Consider the following 5,737-nt stretch of genomic DNA (forward strand, 5'->3'; position numbering starts at 1 on the left):
CAAAATAAGGGCTGCAAAAAAATACAATTAATCATGCAGGAAACTTAAAATGCTGTGGGGGCCATTCAGTTAGTGTAAAGCTCTCTCTATATGCCTTGTTTCATCATTCTTTATTTGTCATGTAAATAATTGTCAACCGTGGAAGAGAGGGTGATGCCACATTTGTGTAAAAAGTAGGAAACTATGAGACTAAAATGAGTTATGTTCCTGGAAATGAGGGAGAATTGAGAATTACGGCAAGTCAGAGGAATAAAGTTAAAGGGTCTCATCCAGCCACGTGGTTTCACAATCAGAAATATTCTCATTGGGAAATATGGAAGGAATCAGGAGCACATGGGAATCAGGGTTAGATTCTCCTCAGGTAATAGGGAGGGAATCAAGGCTAAGGCCTGGTCTACACTGGGGGGGGGGAATCAATCTAAGTTACGCAACTTCAGCTACGTGCAGGGCCGGCTCCAGCTTTTTTGCCGCCCCAAGCGGCGAAGGGGGAAAAAAAAAAAAAGATAAAGCTGCGATCGGCGGCACTTCAGCGGCAGCTCTACCGCGCCGCTTCATTCTTTGGTGGCAATTCGCCGGCCAGTCCTTCCCTCCGAGAGGGACTGAGGGACCCGCCACCGAATTGCCGCCAAAGACCCGGATGTGCTTCCTGCGCTGGTGCCGGCCCTGGCTACGTGAATAACGTAGCTGAAGTCGACGTACTTAGATCGACTTACCGTGGTGTCTTCACCACCGTGAGTCGACTGCTGCCGCTCCCCCGTCGACTCTGCCTGCGCCTCTCGCAGAAGTGGAGTACAGGAGTCGACGGGAGAGCGCTCGGGGGTCAATTTATCGCGTCTAGACTAGATGCAATAAATTGACCCCCACTGGATCGATCGCTGCCTGCCGATCCGGCGGGTAGTGTAGACATACCCTAAGTGGGAATCAGGACTCAATTCTCATTGGGAATTGGAGTAAAGGGAAATATCTTTTATTTTATTTCTAGTCGGTCAGCTGGGGAGGGAAAGGTGAGACTTTTGCAGACTACCCCACCCAAGTTTAAGTTAAATCACAAAGGGCCAGATTGTGATGCCCTTATTCACTCTGAGTAGTGCTTTACTCCACAAGTGTTCCCTGCCCTGACGAGCTCACAAAATAGAGAAGACACACAAAGAGTGGGAGGAAGTTTGCTGCCATTGCTTGTTATGTTATCCATCTAATTCAGATTGTAAACTCCTTAGGGCAACGTCCTGGTCTTCGTATTTTAGCCTGCGAAAAGGCACTCACACCTCAGGCACTATAGAAACGACCACAGCATTAATTACGGGTATTTACTGAATGAGCTCGGAGAGTTTAACTAGCTTATTTACTTCTCTTTTGTTAATTAAACATTTCCATGCATCTTTTCTGTTGCTGATCCAGCACACTCCACAACCCCAGGACATCCACATCAAAGGAAACCTCACTATGAAATCGCCCATGATGTTTTAGAACTTCCTCAGCTGGTGTAAATGGTCATAGCATCATTGTCTTTCCATGCAACTCAGAAGCATATAGAAGAGGGGCCTGATCCTGCAAACTCTACCACACAGTGGGCCTGATTCTCATTTACTCTAGGCCCTTTGACACTAGCTGGGGCCTGTAGCCGGGGAAGTATCTTTATTTAAATTTGGCTCCCAACAACGTAAGTGCCTCTCTGCGCCTATTTAGCAACATCACCTCCCTGTGCAGCATACAGTCACAGCCAATGTAATTAGGTGAACGCAGTATCAGCACAGACACCGGTTGCTTACTGTGACTGTTGGCGTTCAAGAGCCATCCCACAATGCTCCCCACTGACAGTTCAATCGGTGCACGTTCTCCGGCTGAGGACATGCACCGCCGACACAAGGAACAAGGTGTAGACATGCCCGGGTGATGTACCTACTGCTGCGGCTGTATGCCGACGCAAGTTAGGTCAACTTAATTTTGTCATGTCCCTGATGTGCTACAGTGATGCAGCTGCCGCTATGCTGCTTTAGTATTTTAAGTGTAGACGTAGCCTTAGACTGGTATCGCTTATTCTGGTTCAGCACAGTGAAATAATTTATAATGCTATAAAGCGCCTTATAATTACATATACACTAGGGCTTTTATCAGTATAGTTATGTCGGTAAAAAAAATCACACCTGTTAACAACGTATTTATGCCGGTCAAACTTAAGTGTGAACCAGGCCTGAGTTTCCTCTCACCTTGGTTTTATTCTTCTGTAAGACCACTGGACCAGATCCTCACTTGGCGTAAATCAGCATAGCACTGAAGTCAGTTGGAGCTATGTCAACTTACGCCATGTAAATGGGGGTTGGTTTTAGTGTAGTCACTTCTCATTTGCACTGGTGTAATGGAGAAAAGGATCAAGAAGAATCACGCACACAGATAGTCTGGAGATACTGGGGCAAATTCCCCCCTCCTCCCAGTCCATGGAGTTAATGGAGTTCCACCGCCAGGGATGGATTTGGCTCCTCCGCATTTCATGGGGTAGTAAATAAACGGAAAGGCTGCAAGGAACCAGTGAGACAAGGAGGCACACACACGGCCTCTGGCCATATTTTAAATTCCAGCGTTATAAGTCAAGATGAAATATGCCTGGTAAATGCAGCTATAACGAGATTAAAACACCATCATTTAATTCTAACCACATCATTATAAAAATGTAGATTAGATAAGCAATGGGAGCTGTGTAGAGACAAACCCCCAGTGTTTACTCACTATGGCTACATTATTAGTGCCCTATTCATGTACAGTTCCCAGCTCAGCAGATACCAAGTCCTCAGCCTGGGCAGCGCAGCACCCTCAAAACTTAATTTGGCTTCATGCTTTAAGAATTTCAGGCCTTTTCCCTTCAAGCCTTGGCGTGTGTCTAAGCCATGCTCCCATTCCATCTAGTAGACTTAAATCTTTCCTGTCACTCAGCACCAACATTGACAGAGGCTCAGGATGCAATGGCTCCTAAAGTGGGCAAGCAGCTATTATTTATCCTAAGTGTGCTAGCAATGCCAATGTGCACCCCCGGTTTGGGCTGCAGCAGGCCCCAACACAGAGTTTTCCTGCCAGGGTGAGGGTTTGTGCTAGGTCACAGATATACACCCATAAATGTAAAGGTCCCACCTCGTGACACCTAGGCCCTACCCCAGAAAACCCCTCAGCAACACCTGTTGTAGGTGGACAGTGGATTGGTCTCTCTGCTCATTGGGGAGGGTTGGCATCAGAACTGGAGGGGTGTGATTTTTATGACAGCTGCCTATGGACAGAATGTGGTCTATGGAATGGCTGCTCTACATTCTGCTTGCATATCCTCTGCCCCTTTGAAACTTTGCCCATTATGCTCCATTTTCCCAGCAGGAATTTTGGAAAATTCTTGTTCATTATCTGTGGTACCCTTTACTTTACCTACCTGTATCTGTCCCCCCATCACCACAGTATCTGAGCACCTCAGAAAGACTAAGGCCCAGATCCTCACAGGTACATGTTTTCAAAACCAATGAGAGTTAAGTGCCTCAATATCTTTGAGGATCTAGGCCTAAGTGATTTGCCTAAGGTCACACAGGAACTCGGTGGCAGAGCAGTGACTTGAACACAAGCTCCTAAGTCCTGGGGTAGTGCCCTAACCACTGGACAATCCTTCCTCTCCTCCTCATCAATTGTGTCTTACATCATTATTTTAAAAAATAATTTCCATTTCTCAGTTTTAAAACGTAGACCTTTAAATTCTCATTGTCCCAGAACTCTGATCTCATTTAGACTTTTGGGCTAGCAAATGATTAACTCTTTTATTCCAGAGCCCCAGCTCTGATGTAGGGGTTAAAATTTCAGTGGCAGCTGACTGAACAAATTCTGAATCGAGACCTTGCTGACTTACTGCAGTATTTGGCTTCCTGAGATTATTAACATAAGATGGCAAAGATCCTCCCTTAACACTCCCCTGGGGTTCTGTGTGATAAAAACAAACTGTAGCTAACATTATGGAGTCACTGCTGCATTAGGGAACCCGGAGACTTTCACGAAGATTCATTTCTTTCATATTGTTCTATGAAATTAAATGGGAGAGGGAAATCAATATCAAGAAAGCAAAGATCTACAGCAGTAATTTAGATGTAAACATAATTAAGCAACCGGGCATAAGATATTTGTACCTTCTTGGCCAAAGTTCAGCTGGAGTCATTAGAGGTTTTTTAATCAAGCGATAGAAATAATTGTAATTGTTTTATTTTAAAGGAAAACTTATTAAAGGTAATTTAGTGCATTGCTAAACTTGGGGCTTCTGATCCAACACCCAAACCTATGTCCTCTGTGTATCTCTGCATTGACATGCACCTGTGATAGGTGTATACAGCTGACGTAACTTTAGTGTAGAACAAGACTGATTTTTTTAAAACCAGGTTTAAATTAATCTGATGCAACTTCTGTGTTTAGACAAACCCTTAGGAACAGGTTAAAACAAAACTAAAATAAGCCACGCTTAAACCAAATTTCAGTGTTGCCAACTCTCAAGATTTGATTCTGAGTCTTGTGATATTTGGGGTTTCTCACAAAGGCCCGTTGCCTAGAGTCAAGTTATTATGTGAAAATCTCAGCTGTCATTTTTTTAAAAGTAAGTTTCTAGTCCTTGTGGTTGCGGAGAGAAGCTTGAAAAGGCAAACCCCAGAGGCTACGGCACTAGAAGACAAATAAAAGGAATGCGAAGGACATTTTTAAAAATATCATGATTCTAAACCAATCTCCTGATTTTTTTGAGACCTGTCTCATGGTTTTTGAATGCTTGGGCTTGGCAATACTGGTGTGTCTATACAGGCTTTCCAGTTGGTTTGAAAACCCCCTTAAATTAAACCAGTGCAACTTGTGTGCATAGACTGGGACTAAGCATGCAGTGAATCTGCAGAAGATGACACTCTGCATGCAGAGGTTTTTCCCAGATCCAAGTCTCCATATCATTCAAGATCCACGCCTCGGGGATTCTCAGATGCCATTCTACAGCTCACTGCTCATCGGCAGTGCTCTTTCTGGGGAAAAAAAAGAGAAAAAACTTTGCAAGTTTTGTAAAATAATAAGTGGAAATGGACAGTCTGCTGGACTTGTTCTTCTGGGCTGGGGCCATTTTCGAGTAATACATCATTAAAGCTCTGTTGCTCTGGTGATGTATTAGCCCAGTGCATCATCGGTGCAGCAGTACTCCGATGATGCATTGCTCTTCTCACATAATGTCAGCCAATCACTATCGTAACGTCAGCCAGCAAGAACATGTTCAGGACAGCCAGTACATTTTAATTTATTATTTTTTAAAGTTTTGGAAACTTACCCTATTTATTTTCAAACTTGGTGGATTTTTTCCCCCACACATGGTTAGGATCAGCTGTGTAGTTATTAAAACTCCGGGGAACTGTTGTTATTCGCCTGGAAGACTTGGCAAGCTTCACCGCGTTGTGTTATTTAAAAGGGGGGGGAGATGATCTCCGGAGCAGATTGAAGACAATGGAATGCCCACCGGGGTGTCTTACATTTTGTAGCATGAATACAGCCATGGGACTGGCCTCCTAGAAAACGGAGGACCTCTGTTTATCCACAGAACAGGTGAGGTACGGATTGCAACAGCGCAAATGTCCCTCAACACACCACCTTGCCAATGGGGACATGTGTTGCCTAGAAAGCTCAGGCCAAAATGTTCTAAAATAGGAGCCTAAAGTTAGGTACCTACATATGGATTTAGGGGCCTAAGCAAGAGGCC

This window comes from Emys orbicularis, chromosome 17, assembly GCF_028017835.1.
Source record: "Emys orbicularis isolate rEmyOrb1 chromosome 17, rEmyOrb1.hap1, whole genome shotgun sequence".
Lineage (NCBI taxonomy): Eukaryota > Metazoa > Chordata > Testudines > Emydidae > Emys > Emys orbicularis.